At 35.8% G+C, this 21,001-nt stretch overlaps 3 non-coding genes and 1 pseudogene across 3 annotated transcripts; all 4 read left to right on the top strand.

Annotated features, from left to right (window-relative positions):
- The first annotated feature begins 284 nt into the window (after positions 1-284).
- TRNAL-CAA (transfer RNA leucine (anticodon CAA)) lies at positions 285-403 on the top strand. The gene is made up of 2 exons: positions 285-322; positions 358-403. It is a non-coding gene; the product is annotated as a tRNA-Leu (tRNA).
- A 1,672-nt stretch (positions 404-2,075) lies between these two features.
- TRNAL-CAA (transfer RNA leucine (anticodon CAA)) lies at positions 2,076-2,194 on the top strand. The gene is made up of 2 exons: positions 2,076-2,113; positions 2,149-2,194. It is a non-coding gene; the product is annotated as a tRNA-Leu (tRNA).
- Positions 2,195-8,310: 6,116 nt separating this feature from the next.
- TRNAL-CAA (transfer RNA leucine (anticodon CAA)) lies at positions 8,311-8,429 on the top strand. Its single transcript has 2 exons — positions 8,311-8,348; positions 8,384-8,429. It is a non-coding gene; the product is annotated as a tRNA-Leu (tRNA).
- Positions 8,430-19,878: 11,449 nt separating this feature from the next.
- On the top strand, positions 19,879-20,784 carry LOC150077802 (cyclin-H pseudogene; annotated as a pseudogene).
- Positions 20,785-21,001: the final 217 nt, after the last annotated feature.

A 21,001-nucleotide genomic window follows, 5' to 3' on the forward strand; every position in this document is an offset into this window, starting at 1 on the left:
TCCCTCTATAGAGTGGTGCAATTTCTAAGGCCGGTTTCGCTTTTGAAACAGTTCTATAAAAAGCAGGTTTTTTTTTTTTTGTTTTTTTTCAGTCCTCTGCTGCTCTCCAAATTCTTTCTTAAAAATACTTTGATTTTTTTTTGTAGTTACACAATCAGTGCTTTTGTCAAAGCTGAAAAGTTTAACTGTGACAAAAGTAACGAAAAAAAAAAAAAAAAAGAAAAAGAAAATGAACTTTAATTCTTATCTCATAAATAAATATAATAGGAAAGCATGACAGTAATGTCAGGGTGGCCGAGCGGTCTAAGGCGCCAGACTCAAGTTATTGAAATTTCACTGTAGAACAGGTGATGTGAATTCTGCTCCACGTATGTGGGCGTGGGTTCGAATCCCACTCCTGACAAAGTTACTTTTATTATTTTTTTAAATGTATCTGTTTATCTCTTTTTTTGGTATAAGTGCTTCGTAATTTTCTGCTAATAACAGACATTGATCTCTTCCTCGTAAACAAAAAAGTTTAGAAATTGTGCTTTGTTTATTTATTTTTATATATTTGAAGATTCAAGAAAACCTTAGAGGCTATAACTTGTCAGTTTTACTCTACAAAATTTAAAAAAATAATAAATAATTCTGTATGAAAAGTAAAATATTTGTTTTTTTCCATTGAAATTATCTTCAGTTATTTTGTTAAATTAAATTATTGGAATTAATGAATGTAACACCACCATTCTCTGAATTATTTTATATAAAAAATAAATAAAAAATCCCTGCTATATAGATAACGTGAAAAGAAGGGTCATTTTTTGTACTTTATAGTTTCATAGCTTTACCAGGAGGGGTTTCCGTTTGATATGGCAATCCTACTTGAGTCTATTAAGAAGGCTAAAGGAGCTATTTCTTGCCATTAGATTCGTGCAGTGCACCCGGGTCCTACATTAAATAGCACTGAAATTCCACTAAAGGGGAAGGAGTCACAATACAGAGAACTGGTTATCGTCCTATTTTCAAATACTAATTCTCTCACCTGGGTCCCTTGCTATAGGACCAGCCATTGGATTGTGTACCTAAACGACTGGTCATTTAGTGTATATAATTTTCTAAACGTTTTTCGACATTTCCAAAAGGGTACGTAAGGTTTTTTTTTTTTTTTTTTACCTGTTATAAAGAATTACGTAGCATGTTCTTTTGTAAAAAAAATAAAAAATAAATAAAAAATACCCAGTTCGGTTTGTTCGGGATCTTTAAAGAGCATTTATCTCAAGATCCTGTTTCTGCTCAATGCGTGTCGTGTACTGAAAACTGAAAGAAACCAAGTACTTCCGCTTTGTGTTAATAAATATATAAATAAATAATGTGTTTACTTAATGTAACCTTGTTTTACAATTTGAATTTGATTTTTTTTCTTTTATGTACAAATATAGTTCCAGAACACTTTAATAATTCAAATAAGCATCTATTAAATGTTTTTAAAAAAAAAAAAATATATATATAGTTTATTATTTTGTTTCTTTTTATTATTTTGTTTCTTTGTTGCATTTAAATACAGTGGTAAATTTTCTATATATGCGTACACTTTTGAAAGAAAATTTGATATTACTTAATAATTTTTATAAGTGTGTATTTTTGTATCTGTACCTTTATATATAGTTCTTATTTTTATGCTTACTGTTCCTCTCCCCCCCCCCTCTTCTTTCGATTATGCATTCTTTCTGTAAGCTTAGAATTAAAAAAAAAAAACAATAAATAAATAAATAATAATAAAAAGCCAGTTGCAATGAAGCTCTTTCATTTATCTCAGTGGCATCTACTTCATCAGCTCAAAAACAAAACAGAAAAATAGTTAGTGGTACAAAAAGTATTAAAAATTTATCTGGTCATATGTTTAATTTTTTTTTTTTCTTTTTTGATTTGCAAAAGCAAAATGATTCAAAATCTTTTGCGTCTGTAAATGCATTATTTTTTAAATGATTTTTGAAAATTTTTTAACCTTATTATTGTAGTAGTATATTTTAAAAATACAGAATGGTATTTAATGTTTTTATATAAATAGAGAACATAGGAAATTTGTAATCGTTGTCAGGATGGCCGAGCGGTCTAAGGCGCCAGACTCAAGGTTGTTATACCTTCACTTGTGAAAGGTGATGTGAATTCTGGTCCACGTATGTGGGCGTGGGTTCGAATCCCACTTCTGACAAAATATTTTTAAATTTTTCTTCTGTTTTAATTTTTTAACTTTTCCTTTTATTTTTTAAATTTTTCTTTTGTTTTAATTTTTTAAATTTTTCTTTTGTTTTAATTTTTTAATTGTTTCCTTTATTTTTTAATTTTTATTTTCTTTTTTAATTTTTTAATTTTTCTTTTATGGTTTCATTTCATTATAATTTTATTTTTTATTCTTTATTTATTTTCTTTTATTGTTTCATTTTATTTTAATTTTATTTTTCATTCTTTTTTATTTTTATTTTATATTTTTCGTTTATTTATTTTTTATTTTATTATTAGTTTCTACATTTTTTTTTACTCTAAGTGTTTTGTAATTTTTTATTAATAACAGATATATGATTTATTTTCAATTGGCAGACTGAGCTTGTTTAAAATTTTTTTTTCTTTTTTTTATCATGACAATTAAATATGATGTTCTAATTGTACAAATTATAGACAATAGAGCAAAAATGAGTACTTTATGTGATTTTTTTGGATGATTTGAAAATCATCCAAAAAAATTAATAAGAATAAATTTTTTTTTATTATTTGTATATTTTCCAAGATTACGAGAACAAAAATATTCCCTTGGAAGCAAAACTTTATAAAAATAAACAATCTTGGAAAGGGCCAGTTTGCGTGGGGACAATGAATTCATTGGGTCCCTGACTTTTTTTTTTTTTTTTTTATGAAAACCCCAAACACGAAAGGTATCAAAACCTATAGTACTTAGTACCATGCATGGGTTGAAGGAGAAGTATGAGGGGAGGTGGGGGGTGCCGGAAACTTTGCTCTAGAGACTAAACATGGGTTTCACCACTTCCAGCCTCCAATAAGCAAAGTGGTGGTATTTCACCGGTTGATGAAAGTCATCTACCACCGTTAGTAATTACAACCATCGTTTTTTTTTTTAAATAAAATCAAGTTGGTATAGGGGCAACCCCAGATAGCAGCTAAAAGGGCTATGGCTTCCCTTATAAACAAAATAATATCCAGTATTTTTATAGCTGCAAGATGATTAAAGTTTAATGAATCCCCGAAACACTCCGGCCCCTTTAGAAAATTCCAGGACCACCCCTAAATTCGTTTATATTTATACACGGGTGGGAAGGGGGGTAGTCGAAATGGATAATTTTACGAAACTGAACGGTCCTTGTTCGTTCAGTTTCCAGTTCAATCTAGTATACTGTATATACAAGGTGTCATCAAAAAGTTCGGGGAATGAACTAATATTTGGAAAATTGTGTAGGTTCCCGACTATTTAGAAATCAGATCGATCTGCTTCGAGGGGCTCCTTGGCACTGGCATTGAAATGTGTGTATTTCAAATGGCATTGAAATGTGAAATGGCATTCCTAATAGGGTTCTTTTGGAATTGCTAATAGTTTCTGTGTCGCCTTCTAATAGTTTTCTCAGATGGTGTGAGTACGGCAGACCACAGGAAATTCTTGAGTAGAATGCACCAAGTGTACATAAGTGTGTTTGTTCAACGGTTCCTGTGGTTTCCGACAAATCCACCTTAAATACTCCGTGATGTTACACAACTCCGCAAAACCAGTTAGTGTGAATAGTGCCTGGTTCGACTGGTCACTTAGTTATCGGGATGCATGATTACCAGGAGGAGGACCCCCCAGGCATCTGTCCACGGCACAGAAGATACGAACCCTTGATAGATAGGACCCTGACGGCCACCAACACTCTGGGCAAGTGGCATGAGGGAAGAGGAATTTGGATGTATTGTAGCAAGCGGTTCTTGTGTTTCTCATAAAACAGCATTTAGTATCTCTGTGGTGAATGTAACTCTGCCAAGGCCAGATGAGTGTGTGAATTGTGTTTGATATCGTGTACAGTGTATTCATCTGCGCTGCATTCGGAATTACTTACTCAGCTCTGAGACATTTTTCCTTGTGTTCGAGCCTTTCTAAGTTCCACTTACTCACTGAGAGGCTCGATCATCAGGGAAGGAGGCTCCCAGCATCCGTCTATTGGTGTGGGGAGCTTGGTCAGAGACAATGGAAGGACACCTGTTGAGCTGCCTACAGTCTTGCAATAATTAGTAAGTGCGATGTAAGCCAGCTGAAAGGAGCATTTTACAAAAAAGATGAAAGCAGGGAAGGCATAGGGAGGCAGCAGTATGGAATACACCATAAAGGTAAAAATAAGGAGGGGAAATGCTTAATGCAAGAGACTGATGTATCTAGTGAAGGGTGTGGGATAGGGAAGGAAAGATGGTTGGTTGTAGTAAGTCCTTAGGCGCATCAGCAACTTAGGCCATATTGCGCGGTAACAATATGTCTGTAAATTTCGTGTATTCTCTGTTCGATTTGTTCTTTGCTGGACGAAAAACCCGAGTTTACGGGAGAAAAAACCATGCTACCATTGCCTGAGACCGACTTACTCAACTATGTTGTGAAAAAGATCCATAAAAAGTTGAGTCTTTTCCACCCGGTGAGGGTAGTACGATGATTATATCAAATGTGCTATCCGCTAGTGCTTGGGAAGGAAAGACAAAGTGCAAAAACGTGAATAAAATTTCTGCGTTCTGTATGGAATCATCTGGGAGGTTGAAGTATCGGTTGAACTTGAGTGTATGTAATATGTAATCGAGTGTGGAAGTGTTGATTAACTGGTGTCGGATAGAACAATCATTGTGGTGGAACAGACTAAGATGGACCACCAGAAACGTCGTCAAATTCCATCAGGATATTCGCGTCCCTTGTTAGGAATGCGCCGAATGTGCAGAGATGTTGAAAACGCTAATTTCTTGAACCCCACTTTTTCGGCCATATTTCAAAACAGCATTGCATTCACCGAAGAACTGTTTTATTGTATCCCTATTTCACTTTTTATATTGATCTTATTGATGATTTGTGTGTTTTTTTTTTTTTTAATGTTTATTAGTTGTAATAATTATAAATACTGGTTTATGTATTAATGATCTTTGCGATTTCAGGTGGTTAATGTAATACTGTAGGGCTCTTAAGACATCCCTGTGCACAAATATCGATGACATGGCAACTGCATTCCAAGATTTGATATTTGTTTCAGATTTAATTCTGTTTTTGTTCATTCCTGGATTAATCAAGTTTGTCATGCAGTTAAATTGGATCTTCATATTGAACTTTATCTCCGCATTGCTTCTTTAAATGGTAAGATATCATTAGCGATTATCTGTTATGATCTTTGGATGTTCTGTTATGATCTTTGAAAAATAGTTTGATGTTCTGAGGCGAGTAAAAGCAAATATCAGGTGCGCAAAATACCATTTGCATCATCATGAAATATCATGTGCCTCACCAAATATCATGTGCTGTACTGTCAAGTCCAGTGCTAAATTTTGTAGAAATATCTGGCAATTCTAATTTTTCCTCGATTCTCGATTACCACATTCTTCTGTCTATAGTAAAAGAACTTCTATTTTTCTTTTGAAATTTAATGGTTATGTTTATTATTGCACCCAATAATTTTGTTCCTTCAGCAGCTTCCAACATTACTACTATTATTTTGTTTTGTTTATATATAAAATCAAACTCCTTCCATTGCTGTTTTGATTGTTTTCAATTTGGTCAGCACACCCTATGATTCGTCCCTGATGAAATATTTTCTAAAGAAAAAAAAAAAAAAGAAATAATGAATTATATTTAAAATAAAAGACTGCTGCATAAATTGGCATATGGGTAGCAGTAATTCCACATTAATCTCAGTTCTTTGAGCAGTGCAGACATGCTGCTAGGACATCTCATTGGGGTTTTGTCATTGATATACAGAAAATTTACTAACCGGGATAAGGAGGTGATTATCCTATTGTACAAAGCAATGATTAGGCCGGATCTTGAGTACTGCTTACAGGTATGGTACCCTCAATTTAAGAAGGATATAGATCCGCTGGAAAGAGCGCAGAGAAGGGCAGTGAGATTGGTGGGTGGTCTTAAGCAAGAAAGGCTTAATTTCTGCAAATGCTGCATCTGGATAGGCAACTGGGAGGTTCCGCCTGTGGTGTTTAAGGCTTTGAATGGATTGAGAAATCTCAATGCTGATCAACTGAACATGAGAGGGCATAAATTCAAACTGAGGAGGGATGGTTGCAGGATAGATGTGAGGTGGTTTGCTTGTTGGAACCAACTTTCATGTGTTGTGGAAGTCGGTAGATTGAATAAGTTCAAGGAAGAACTAGACATATTATTGGAGGGGACGGAGAGTGATGTGGTTTATTTTTTTCCTTTATGGCTGATACTTTTTAAACCATATGCCACAAACATTCCTAATACTAAATACATATTTAAAAGAGTACATGATTATTTTTTCCGACTTTTCATTGAAAATATGTGTCAAAATGATAAAAAACATTTAACATGAAGTTTTTAAACTCCAAATTAAATCGAATTATTAAAAAGCATTCAGGTAGTGAAAAATAAAGCTTACAAATAAAAAATATATATGTATTTTTAGTACTCATCTGGAGCCAAAACAATAATGCATATTCTTATCTTAATACTATAAAATGTGTCCAATGAGGTTAGATCTCCACTAGTTTAAACTAAAATTACATTAAATTAATTTTTCATTGTATATTAATTATATATCTAAGAGGTCGTTCCCGATGGACGCTCTCTACTAAATTAAAAAAATATAAATTCTATATAAAAAGTGGATCTTCGAAATGTGGATCTACAGACGCATGCTAAAATCTGTCCATTCTGTCTATCTTGGATAGACAGAATCACCAACATTGAAGTCTTGAAAGGAGCAGGAAGAAAACGTGAATTTTTGAGCTTAGTGAAGACAAGGAAAACTGCCTACGTGCGCCACATCCTTAGAAATGTGAAATATAAATTGCTTCAAGTAATAATAGAGGGGAAAATAGAGGGAAAGAGAGGAATGGGGAAGAGGAAACTTTCTTGACTGAAAAACATCTGCAACTGGACTGGAAGATCAGCTAAGGATCTTTTTCATCTCGTCCAATATAGAGAGAAGTACAGCGTGGTGATCGCCAACCTCGAATAGGAGACGGCATCAGAGAAGATATGAAAAGTAAAATATTTGTTTTTTTCATTAAAATTATTTTCAGTTATTTTATTAAATTAAATTAGTGGAATTATTGAATGTAGCACCACCACTATCTGAACTGTTTGACTGGCTGTCTACTTAAAAAGTAATTATTAAAATTATGATAATAATAATAATAATATATATATGTTTTTTTGTGGCGTCCATTGTGGTAAGGCCTCAGGCCAGATGGCGAAATCTGTTGTATGACACCACTGGACCCCATTATCACACAACGAAATAATCCAATTGACCACACCATTCATTTTCAGTCCACATTTTCAATCTACAAGGACCTAAGAGGGATATTTCAAGAATGCGGGTTCTAGAGCCAACGCAGGCCATGGGACTGCCTCAGATTTAACCAGTGGCGTAGCCAGGGTAGGGTCAGCAAGTACATTGTAGCCCCCCAAGCCGAAAATTAACCTATTAAACATAGCAGATTATAGGTTGCTCAGTTAGTAGGTCACAGATTAATTCAAAGTGTTGTCACAGTTTATCCAACTCTTAATGGATACTTCCAACAGGAGTATATACAGTACCAGTCATGTGATCTGGATGGTTCGAAATGATTCTAGGAGTAGGAGGGTGACTTTGTCAGTTTGGAGAAGTCCGTGTTCGAGTCTCTTTATAGAGTGGTGCAATTTCTAAGGCTAGTTTCTGGTTTCGCTGTTGAAATGGTTTTATGAAAGGCAATTTTTTATTAGAGGTTTGAAAACGAAAAAAAAAAAAAAAAACTTGTAAACCTGACGTATTAGCAAGGAGGAGCGAACTTGCTGGGTGACTGGGCAGTGATCGCTTGTGGGACCAACTGAGTAAAAAGAAAAAGAAAGAGATAGGGCGAGAACCTTTTTTGAAGCCACCGGCGCCGACTACATTCAGTCCTCTGCTGTTTTCTAAAATCTTCCTTAAAAAGAGATTCTTTTTTTTTTTGTCGTTGCACAATCAGTACTTTTGTCAAAGCTAGAAAGTTGAACTTTGACAAAAGCTTGAAAAAAAAACAAAAAAAAAAGAACTTTAATTCTAATCTCAAATAAATATAATAAGATAGCGCGATAGCAATGTCAGGGTGGCCGAGCGGTCTAAGGCGCCAGACTCAAGTTCCTGAACTTTCCCTGTATAACAGGTGATGTGAATTCTGGTCCACGTATGTGGGCGTGGGTTCGAATCCCACTCCTGACAAAAGTTCTTTTTAAGATGTATCTGTTTATACCCTCTTTTTTTTCCTTTTGGTTTAAGTGCTTTCTAATTTTCTGTTAATAACAGACATTGATGTCTTCCTCGTAAACAAAAAAGATTAAGGAACTGTGCTTTGTTTATTTATTATTTTTATGCATTTATATATTTGAAGATTCAAGAAAAAATAACTTAGAGGTTTTAACTCGTCAGTTTTACTCTACTAAATTTTAAAAAAATAAATTCTGTACGAAAAGTAAAATATTTGTTTTTTTTTTTCCATTGAAATTATTTTCAGCTATTTTGTTTAATTAAATTAGTGGAATTAGTGAATATAGCACCACCATTATCTGAACTGTTTTATATTTAAAAAAAAAATCCCTGCTATGTAGATAACGTGATAAGAAGGGCACTTTTTTGTATCTTACAGTTTCATAGCTTTAACAGGAGGGGTTTCCGTTTGATTTTGAAATCCTACTTGAGTCTATTAAGAAAGCTAAAGGAGCCATTACTGAAATCCCACTAAAGGGGAAGGAGTTTCAATACAGGCAAAGAGAACTCGTTATCGTCCTTTTTCTCAAATTCTAATTCTCTCACCTTACTATAGGACCAGCCATAGGATTGTGCACCTAAACGACTGGTCATTTAGTGTATATAATTTTCTAAACGTTTTTCGACATTTCCAAAAGGATACGTAAAGTTTTTTTTTTTTTTTTTTTTGTTTACCTGTTATAAAGAATTATGAGCATGTTCTTTTGTGAAAAAAGAAAAAAAAAATTAAAAATACCCAGTTCGGTTTTATCGGGGTCTTTAAAGAGCATTCATCTCAAGATCCTGTTTTAGTTGTTCTCTGTTCGACGCGTGTCGTGTACTGAAAACTGAATAAATAAATAATTAATGTGTTCACTTAAATGTAACCTTGTTTTAAAATTTGAATTTGAATTTTTTTTCCATTTTATGTACAAATATTATAGTCCAGAAAGCTTTAATAATTAAAATAAGCATCTATTAACCCACTGTTTTCGACTATTCATTCTTTCTGTAAGGGTAAAGTTTAAAAAACAATAAATAAATAAAGAATAATAATAAAAAGCCAGGTGCAATGAAGTTCTTTCATTTATCCCAGTGACATTTGCTCCATCAGCTCGTAAAGGAAGGGGGGTCAGAAAAAGAGAAAAATTGAGTATTTTATGTGATTTTTGGGTAGTTTTTAAAGAGTTAAAAATTTTGGAAAATCTTCCAAAAAAAAAAAAAAGAAACGAAACAATAAGAATAAATTTCATATCCCCTCTACAGCCCAGACTTAGCGCCTTCAGATTTCGACTTCCATTTGTTCGGTCCTCTGAAAAAACACCTTTCAGGAAAGAATTTCACCACGGATGAGGAAGTTCATCAGCCAGTGCGATGTTGGCTACTGCTTGTGGGCACGGACTTCTTCAGTACTGGTATTGATAAACTGATCAATTCTTAGTGTGTAATTTCAACTTCGTATTATTAAACATCATCGAGAGAAAAAATGCGTTACGTTACTTTTCGGAAACGCCTCGTAGTATTGCCTGGTAACATAGAGGGATGGCATTCCTCTGTGTGGTATGGGTGCCACACCTCGACCCCTGCTTACGCTAGTCTACACCTGGGTAGTCACCCACAGTGTGCTTGCACACAGTTTAATGTTTCCCCCGAAACAGTCCGACCCCTTTAGAAAATTCTGGGACCCTGAATTCGTTTATAGTTATAAACGGGTGGAGAGGATGGGGGTAGTCGCAATGGATAATTTTACAAAACAGAAACAGAACAGTCGTTGATAAAATATCCAAGTTTAAACAATCGGAGATATATACAAGGTGTGAACAAAAAGTTCGGGAAATGAACTAATATTCGAAAAATTGTGAAGGTTACCAGCTGTTTAGAAATTATATCGATCTCTGAAGGTCTCTTTGGCACTGTATACAACCATTTCAATGCCACTTCTAGAAGCATTACTAATAGGTTTCTTTTGGAATTGATAAGAGTTTCTGTGTCGCCTTCTAATAGCTTTTTCTTAGATGGTTTCAGTATGGCAGACCACAGCGATGGCGTGCTTCACAAGAAATTCTTGAATAGAATACACCAAGTGTACATAAGTGAGTTTTTTCGGCGGTTCCTGTAGTTTCCGACAAATCCATCTTAAATACTCTGTGATGTTGCACAACTCTGCAAAACCAATCGGTGTGAGTAGCATTAGCATTAGTGGAGGCATATGATACAAGAAAGCAAGCATATACAGCATCAGCCAAAAAAAAAAAAAAAAAAACATTCCCATTTCGCTGATCCATTCATTCCAAATGTTTGTCTAGGTTCTGCCTTGAATTTATTTAAGCTCTCAACTTCCACAACAACAACAGATCGAAGTTTGTTCCCGCAATCAACTACCCGCTGGCTAAAGGAAAACTTCCACACATTTATTCTGCAACTGTCTTTCCTCAGTTTGAATCTATCCCCCCCTCAGGTTTGTAATCTGAGCAAGAGGAAGAATCCCATCAGCATTGAGCCTGGTCAATCCATTCAAGGCCTTATACACCTCAATCAGATCCCCTCGCAGGTGCCCAGTGGCGGATTAAGGATAGTTGGGGCCCCCTAGGCAAATTATATTTGGGGGCCCCCAAAAATAATAATAAAAATAAAAGAATAATAAATAAATAAAAGTTAGGTGGCAAATAAATGAAATTTTGTACTTTTGAATTTATTGCTTAAATTTTCGCTTAAATTAATCAAGATTTTTTTGATGTTTACTGAAAATATTAATATATTTTAGAACACTATAAGAAAATGTATTGGCTTGGGGCCCCCAAAAGCATGGGGCCCCTAGGCACGTGCCTCATTGCCTTAATGGGTAATCGCCACTGCAGGTGCCTAGTTTCCAGAAGCAGCAATTTGCAGAACTTAAGCCTTTCTTCATAAGAGAACCCCTTTGTTCCCTTCACCAGTCTTGTTGCCCTTCTCTGTACTCGTTCTAGCAACTCAATCCTTCCTAAAATTAGGCTTCCGGATCTGTGCGCAGTACTCAAGGTGTAGCCTGACCATTGCCTTATTACAAGGGCATAATCACCTCCTTATACCTGCTTGCAAATTTCCTGTATATCCTTGACAAGACCCCATGATCTACTCTGGCTCCCTGTCTCCACTGCTCAGAAAACTTCATATCTGACCGCACAATTACTCCCAGGTCTCTTTCATTCTCCACTTCCCTTAGTGTAACAGCACATACTTGGTACATCTCTCTTTGGAGTTATTGATACCCATATGCAGTACTTTGCATTTGTCAATGTTAAACTTCAGTTGCCACTTCTCAGCCCATCTACCCAACTTTTCCAGATCCTGTTGCAGCAGCATAATATTATTACTGTCATTAACAACCCTGCCAACCTTTGTATCATCTGCAAACTTTGGCATCAAGCTTGATATACCTTTAATATCATTAATAAATATACAAAACAACAAAATGGGCCCAACATCGATCCCTGAGGGACACCACTAGTAACATTAGTCCACGTAGAACAGTACCCATTGATCAGCACTCTCTGTCTTCTCCCACTTAACCATCCTTTTATCCATTGTAGCAACTTGCCCTTAATGCTTTCAGCTCCAATTTGTACAGTAGTCTTCCATGTGCAACAGTATCAAAAGCTTTCCTGAAATCCAAGTATATGATATCGAAATTAATTTTTGCATCCAGTTCCTTTGTGACCACATGATAGTATACAATCAAATTGGTCAGACCAGACTTCCCCTTGACAAACCCACGCTGCGTCTCAATTTTTACTGCTGTCTTGTCTAGATGATCCTGCAATGCTTCTTTAACCAGTGACTCTATTATTTTCCCTGGAACAAAAGTGAGCTAACAGGTCTGTAATTACTCGTGATGCCTTTTGAGGTATATAAGGCCTTGAATGGGTTGAGCACGCTGAATTTTGATGGGATCCTTCTACTTGTTCAGATTACGAACCTAAGGGCGCATAAATTCCAATTAAGAAAAGACAGATGTAGAATAGATGTGCGGAAATTTGCCTTTAGCCAGCGGGTGGTTAATTGCTGGAACAAACTTCCATCTGTCGTTGTGGAAGTTGATAGGTTGAATAAATTTAAGGAGGAACTGGACAGGCATTTGGAGGGAATGGTGTGATTTTTTTTTTTTTTTTTTTGGCTGATGCTGCATAAGCTCATACACTTGCTTTCTTGCATCACATGCCACTACTACTACTACTACTACTACTACTACCCTTTGAGTAGTTAACTGTTTGTGTTGTTCGACTGGTCACTAAAGTTATCGGGAACATGATCACCAGGAAAGGACCTCGGGGCATCCGTCCACGGCACGGGTAGTCGAACCTGGCACGGAAGATACAAACCTTTGTTAGGTAGGACCCTGACGGCCACCAACGCTCTGGGCAGGTGGCGTGAGGGAAAATGAATGTGGTTACACTGTATCAAGCGGTTCATGTCTTTCTCATAAAACGGAATTTAGTATTTCTGTGGTGAATGCATATCTGCCATGACCAGATGAGTGTGTGAATTGTGTGGGGTATCGTGTTGTTCATCTGCGTTGCATTCTGAATTACTTACTCAGCTCTGATACTTTTTTCCTGATGTTCGAGTCTTTCTAAGTTCCACTCAGTTACTGAGAGGCTCGAGGGAAGGACGCTCCCAGCATCCGTCTATCGGCAAGGAGAGCCTAGCCAGAGACAATAACAGGACGCCTGTTGAGCTGCGTACAGTCTTGTAATAGTTAGTAAGAGTAATGGGAGCCAGCTGAAAGGAGAATTTTACAAAAAAAGATGAAAGCAGGGAAGGCACAGGGAGGTAGCAGTGTGGAATACACCATAAAGGTAAAAAGAGAGGAGAGGAAATGCTTAGTGCAAGATGGGGATGTCTCTAGCGATGGGTGTGGGATGGGGAAGGAAAGATAGTTGGGTGGTTGTTGTAAGTCTTTAGGGTCATCAGTAACTTAGGCCATATTGCGCAGTATATAATATTTCTGTAAATTTCGTGTATTCTCTGGTCGATTTTCTCTTTGATGGACTAAAAACCAGAGTTTCCGGGAGAAAAAACCATGGTACCTTTGACTGAGACCGACTTACTCAGCCACGTTGTGAAAAAGATCCGTTAAAAGTTGAATCTTTTCCACCCGGTGAGGGCAGTACGATGATTATACCAAATGTGCTATCCACTAGTGCTTGGGAAAGAAAGACAAAATTGCACAAGTGTGAATAGAATTTCTGCATTCTGAATGGAATCATCTGGGAGGTTGAAGTATCGGTTGAACTTGAATGTAATCGAGTGTGGAAGAGTTGATTATGTGGTGTCGGAAACTTGTCTGATGGAACAATCATTGTGGTACAGCATGCTGAGGTGGACCGCCAGAAACGCCGTCAAATCTCATCACGATATTCGTGTCCCTAGTTAGGAATGCGCCGAGTGTGCAGAGGTGTTGTCATGATGCAAGCGCTAATTTCGCGAAGCTCACGTTTTCGGCCATATTTCAAAACAGCATTGCATTCACCGAAGAACTATTTTATAGTATCCCTAGTTCACTTTTTATATTGATCTTATTGATGATTTGTGTTTTTTTCTTTCTTTTTTTTATGTTTATTAGTTGTAATAGTTATTAATACTGGTTTATATATTTAGGATCGTTGCGATTTCAGGTGGTTAATATAATACTGTAGTGCTCTTACCATATCACTTTAATATAATTAAGACATCCTTGTGCACAAATATCGATGTCATGGCAACTACACTCCGAGATTAATTCTGTTTTTGTTCATTCCTGGCTTAATCAAGTTTGTCATGCAGTTAATTTGGTTCTTCATATTGAACTTTATCTCCACATTACTTCTTTAAATGGTAAGATATCATTAGCGATTATCTGTTATGATCTTTGGATTTTAACCTTTGGAGATTTTGCGATAACCTTACAAGTACGATAAGTTTAAGGGGATAGCGAAAGAAGGGATCACCTAGGCATGGTTTGAGCAAGAGTTTGATGTTCTGAGAGGAGTAAAGTAAGGTAAGGTAAATTCCTTAGTCGAGTGGTCATGGACGAGGTGAATAAATAAACACATGCCTTGAGTAACTAGGCTTAAAGCGCATGATTGCTAAATACGGTGCTATTTCTTGTATTCTTTCTATCTTGTGAACTCTCCTGATGTGGTCATCCCGGAGTATAAACAGAAAATTGATTTATTGTTTCAGCATCAGCAAACATCGTGTACCGCCAAGTTAACATCAATGCCAAATTTTGTAGAAATATCTTGCAATTCTAATTTTACATCGATTATCGATTAATACACTCTTCTGTCTACGCTAAAAAAATTTCTGTTTTTCCTTTAAAAATTTAGTGTTTATGATTATAATTGTACCCAATCAGTTTGTTTCTTCAGTGGCCTCTAATATTTCCATTATTATTTTGTTTTATCATGACTAGCGCATACAGGTATGGAACTCTCATTTTAGGAAGGATGTAGATCTCCTGGAACGTGTGCAGAGAAGGGCAAGAGACTGGTGGAGGGAACGAAAGGGTGGTTTTAGCAAGAAAGGTTTCAGTTCTGAAAATTGCAGCGTCTGGGCAACTGCGAGGTGATCCGATTGAGGTGTTTAAGGCTTTGAATGGATTGAGCAAGCTCAATGCTGATGGCATCTTCCTCTTATTCGCACTACATACATGAAAGGACATAAATTCAAATTGAGAAAGGATGGTTGCAGGACAGATGTCCAGAGGTTTGCCTTCCAACAATCAACGACCCAAGAGTGAATGACTGTTGGAACCAACTTCCGACTGTTGTGGAAGTAGTTTGAATAAATTCAAGGAAGAAACAAGGAAAAACAAGGAAGAACAAGTGATGTGGGATTTTTTTTCTCTCCTTTGGCTTCTGTTTTTTTTTAACCATATGCCACTACCAGTTACTTTTAACCTTTGGAGGAGATGATTTACTAATAAAAATACTAAATACACATTTAAAGTATTTAGAGTACATGCTTATTTTTTCCGATTTTTAATTGAAAATGTTTCAAAATGATAAAACATTTAACATGAAGTTTTTAAACTCCAAATTAATTCGAATTATTAAAAAAGCATTCGGGTAAGCAAAAAATAAAAAAAATTAAGCTTACAAAAATTTTTAAAAAATCCTAAGTTTATTATCCATTTGGAGCCAAAAAAATATTTATAGTCCTATCAAATTGTCCAAGAATGTTAGATCTCCACTAGTTTAAACTAAAATTATATTAAATTAATTTTTCATTGTTTCTTAATAGATATTTAAATAAAGAAATAATTAAAATATAATAACTATTTTTCTTTTTTTACACATTTCCAGATTGTCTTTGCTGGTGTCATCATAGCCATTGTCACTTCAGGCCTGGCACCATCCATTCCAATATTTTTTGACGTACCTTTACGAAAACTCCTGGAAGATTTCAGATTCCATTGCAAAAGACCGTATCATCTCTACAGCATTCCGTCTCCTAAACAATTAGGAATACAAGAAACGAATTTTCAGCAGGATAAACTACTTATCCATACAGGAAATAGCCATAAAGAAGACCACACTGTCTAGTAATAGTAGTAACAAAATGATGCAAGGAAGCAAGCTTATACAGCATCTAAAACACACACATATATATACGCACCTTGCTCATCTTCTAATAATTTGTCCAATCCTTTAAATTTATTCAAACTATCCACTTCTACACACCTAACGGAAGTTTGTTTCAACAATACGAGTACCAACTGCTCTCTGGCTGAAAGCAAATTATGGCACATCTGTCTGTCCAATTTAATTTCATGTCCCCTTATGAAAGTTGTTTGAAGGATATTGTCAGTATTTAGCCTATTCAAGCCATTTTAACACTTAAACAGGGTCTTATAGTAAAAGGCTGTCCAAATCCTCTTTGATTTTGCCAAACATTCGCTCGACTACTTGGCAGGCAAATCATTTCAATTATCAACAACATGCTGCCCGAAATAAACTTCATGAAATCTAGCTTACTGTTATTCCCTGAAATGTCTTATATCTACCGCCTAGTTCCTTTTTCTTCCAGTGACAATATATCTCCCTCATTCATTTTATTAAATCCTTTCTTGGCCTTATACACCTCTGTTAGGTCTCCCTAAAGAAGTCTAGTTGCTATCAGCCCGCACTTTCTAAGCCATTCCTCATGCGAACATTGATTAGCAAATTTGGCTGGCCGTTCTACAAGCTCGAAGTGGCTTCCAGACCTGAACACAATATTCTAAATACGGTCTCACCACCGTCTTATATAAAGGGACAATGGCATTTTTTTTTTCGACTTGCGAAAGCCTTATACAGTATATTGTAGATAGGACATCATAGCTTTCTAGCTGCTTATAAGTACCTCCTGAATATCGGTTGTCTAGGTGCATCTTACTTTAGAAGCATGAAATTTCAGTTACCATTTATGCAATCCATATAAGTCAATTTTAAGCAAAAAAATCCTGGTTCTGGTTAAGTTATCAACAAACTTTAGACAATTTCAACTGTACTCTCCCTTTAATGTGGTTAAAACAAGATAAGAAACAGAGGTGATACTATTCGATCTCTGAGGGAATCCATTTGCACACTAGTCTACCCTGAGGACTATTTATGTACGATTTTCTCCAGTTTACGTATTAGCTTTTCATGGGAGAACCGTATCAAAAGTTTTACCAAAGTCAAGGCAAATAATGTCAAAATTGTTTCTTGCATCCAACTATTTTGACTTCGTCATAACGATTAAGTCAGGTAGGACTTCCCCTTCCCTGTTAAGTATGTATTGGGATGATTAGATTTAGACAAATAACTTACACTGAGTGATCAATGAATTACGACATCTACCTAATACCATGTTGGGTAGATGTCGTAATTCATTGGCATTGATTCCATTAGATGTCTGAAGACGTACGTAGGGATCTGCCGTCATGTCGGAATAGATGACATAGAGTACAGTATTATCATATTCCGTTACTGTTAGCAGAAAAAAATGCAACGTGGCAGGGTGCACATGGTGTTCTTAGAGATGCCAGTAGACCTCACCAGTGATACGTTGGTCCATATGCACCAGGTGTTCTAGTTCTCGCCAGCAAAACATACCCTATATTAAGCAGACACCGCCACCTGCCTGGATAGGGTGCACCATACACGAGGGCCATGGAATCGTATTGCTTGCAGCACACATGAAGAGGAGAGTGTCTCTTGTGTCGTCTGCTGTGGAGCCCCACAAGTCCGAATGTGCGGCGCATTGTCATTTGGAACATTGTTCTTGCATTCCCCATACTGCATTGCGATGTCAGCTCTCACATGGTCACCTTCCGTTGAGTCCGTACAATGCGCTGCACCCTTCGCTCACTACGAACACATCCACCTTGCGTAATCCTTTACAGTTCTGTCGGCGGGAGGTGGTTTGATTCGTTCCAGAGACACTCTTTGTACACTTGAACCACAGTGGGCCGTGAGCAGACAAGACCGAGAAACTCCATGATATCTTTACTACGTCCCAGAACTACAACTTTATCACTTTAACTTTCATGACCAAATGCAAATTACCACTGCTCTAGCATAGGAAACTGTTCAGCATTTTATACTGCGAGCTATGCAGAACAGTCCCTTACGGATAGGGTGGTCATAATTCAGTGATCACTGAGTGTATACACTTCAACACTGCTACACGTGCAGACAAATTTTTAGTCTGCACGTGTAGCACAGTGGTCTCGTCACCGTCCTTCCCACACCGGGTGGAAAAGGGCCGGGTTCGAATCCCGTCTACGACGCGAAGAACTTTAGTGGGCTTTTTTCACTCCGTGGCTGAGTTAGTTGGTCTCAGGCGTAGATAGCAAAGTTTTTTCCCCAAGAAACAGGCAAATCGACCAGGGAACACACGCAATTTACAGACACAAATACGGGTTTATGTATTAAATTACGGGTAACCCTAATATAATATAATAATAAAAAAAAAACAACAAGCATCACTAATATCTGTTAAGCGTATTATGTCTGTAGAAATATGTGTTAAAGGGCCGATTTGCATGTTGTGCAGGCTGAAAACCCACCTCGCTCCCTCCCTCTATCCGATATCCGTGTATCCATAAACAAAAAAACTTGAATAGAACTAAATAAATTACTTTCAATTCCAACAAGTAATTTAACTCTCATTTTATCAAGTGTATGAAGTGTATTCCTTCCTGTCTAAATAGAAATAGAGTATTTAGTTCAAAGCTTTTCTCCAATTAATGATTTATCAGATTAAATGCTTGTGTTTATTCTGTTAATTCATATCAGGTTTTATCATCTCAGATAAGTGTTTAATCTCGCAAATGATTAATTCATCATAACACGTGATAACCCGTAAACTGGAAATTAGAAATATGTGCAAATAAATGATAATAAAGAAATTCCTTTTAATTTTTTCCTAATAAATAACATTTAAAGGACTTTCTTTTTCAATAAAAAGTAGTCTAAAATTGCTTATTTTACACAAAAAAAATAAATAATAAATAATTCAGGATTGCCTTCACTACTTCCCCCCCCCCCTCTGCCCACAAATAAATTCGAAAATAATAGATTTGCATTATATGACACACATTTTGACTAAAATTAAAATTATTGATACATATTAATTAATATCATTAATTAATATACTTTAATGCTATTAGCATTAACATTAGTAGAGGCATACGATGCAAGAAAGCAAGCTTATGCAGCATCAGCCAAAAAAAAAAAAAAAAAAGCACTTCCCATTTCACACAACCATTCGCTCTAAACGTTTGTCCAGTTCTTTGAATTTATTTAAGCTATCAATTTCCACAAAAACAGATGGAAATTTGTCCCAGCAATTAACCCCCTCCTGGCTAAAGGCAAATTTCCGGACCTCTATTCTACAACTGTCCTTTCTCGATTTGAATTTATGCCCCCCAGGTTCTCACAATCTGGGCAAGAGGAAGAATCCCATGAGTCTGCTCAACCCATTCAAGGCTTTATACAACCTCAACCAGATCACCAGGCAGGTGCCTAGTCCCCAGACGCTACAATTTGCAGGATTTAACCCTTTCTTGGTAAGAGAACCCCTCCAGATCTGTACGCAGTACTCAAGGCATTGCCTGACTATTATACACCACATATATTAATAAATATATTTTTAATTTATTTCATACTATTAATAAATGTACTTTTAATATATTTAATGCTATTAATGTGATTAATTGTAGGGGATTAAAAAAGTTGATAGGCTTATCGCAGTTGGCGTCTGATCACGCCAATGACGTCATCTCATTGAGTTAGTCAATAATAATAAACTGTCTTTTGTCATTTCCAGTGACCTCTAGTGACTAACGATACCTCTTCTGTACTGTTTAAATTCATCTCAAAAGCAGAGTGCGTGTTGTGTAATTTTGTAAAAAGTTTTAATCCGGAATATTTCGAAAATGTTTTTAACCAGCACTCAACTCAAGAATTGGACATTCAGTAGCAGCGAGCAGTTAGAAAATTTTAGAAAGGAAGCAAATACTCAGTTTATTCAAAATTTTAATGATGGCAGATCAGAAAAGATGTGTACTGTTTATTTTTTATCGCCAGCAGAAGAGAAATGTTTATGTAAACATTACGAGTTTTTGCTAAGAGACTTTTGTAACAAATTTCAACCACCAATGCCGAGAGCAGTTATGGGTACTTCCTTCCATTATTTTAAGCGATTTTATCTTCGTAATTCGGTAATGGATTACCAACCAAAGGAAATTTTAGTAACTTGTGTATATTTAGCCACTAAAGTTGAAGAATTCAATGTCTCCATTACTCAGTTTGTTGCTAATGTAAAAGGCGATAGAGAAAAAGCTACTGAAATAATTTTGGATAACGAATATCTATTGATGCAAAAACTCCATTATAACCTTACTGTTCACAATCCATTTCGGCCGATCGAAGGACTGTTAATTGATATGAAGACCAGATTTCAGAATATAAATCCGGAAGACTTTAGACCTTTTATTAATGAATTCCTTGACAAGATATACTTTACAGATAGTTGTCTATTATACCCACCGTCACAGATTGCTCTTGCTGGAATACTGTATGCTGCAAGCAAAATGGAGAAGAGCATAGAATTTTATTTATCGGAAATCCTTTTTGAGAACAGGCCTGGTGAGTTAAAAAACGTAAAACAGGCTAGTAATAATATGTGGATTCTGATAAAGGATTTGGACGTTCCTCCAAAGGATTATGTTAGGACCTTGGATAAGAAATTGCATGCATTACGGAATCTACAAAACAATTCAGACACTATACATTGCCAAAATACGGAAGAACAAGAAAAAATGGATACATCTATGAATTAAAAGCTACCCAGAAATGGTGTAATTAGTTTATTAGTGCTTTAACATATTTGTAATGTTTTAATCAATGTAAATGTAACGATGTGTGCAATAAAAGATATACAAACCATAAAAAGGTCAGTTTAATACTTATTTGTTTCAATAATCACTTATTTTGATGGATGAAAAATTTGCGTAACCACACTTTTATGCATTCAAATTAAATCATAATAAATACAAT

The sequence above is a fragment of the Mastigoproctus giganteus genome, chromosome 11, assembly GCF_048544385.1.
Source record: "Mastigoproctus giganteus isolate SK-2022 chromosome 11, ASM4854438v1, whole genome shotgun sequence".
In the NCBI taxonomy this organism is placed as follows: domain Eukaryota; kingdom Metazoa; phylum Arthropoda; class Arachnida; order Uropygi; family Thelyphonidae; genus Mastigoproctus; species Mastigoproctus giganteus.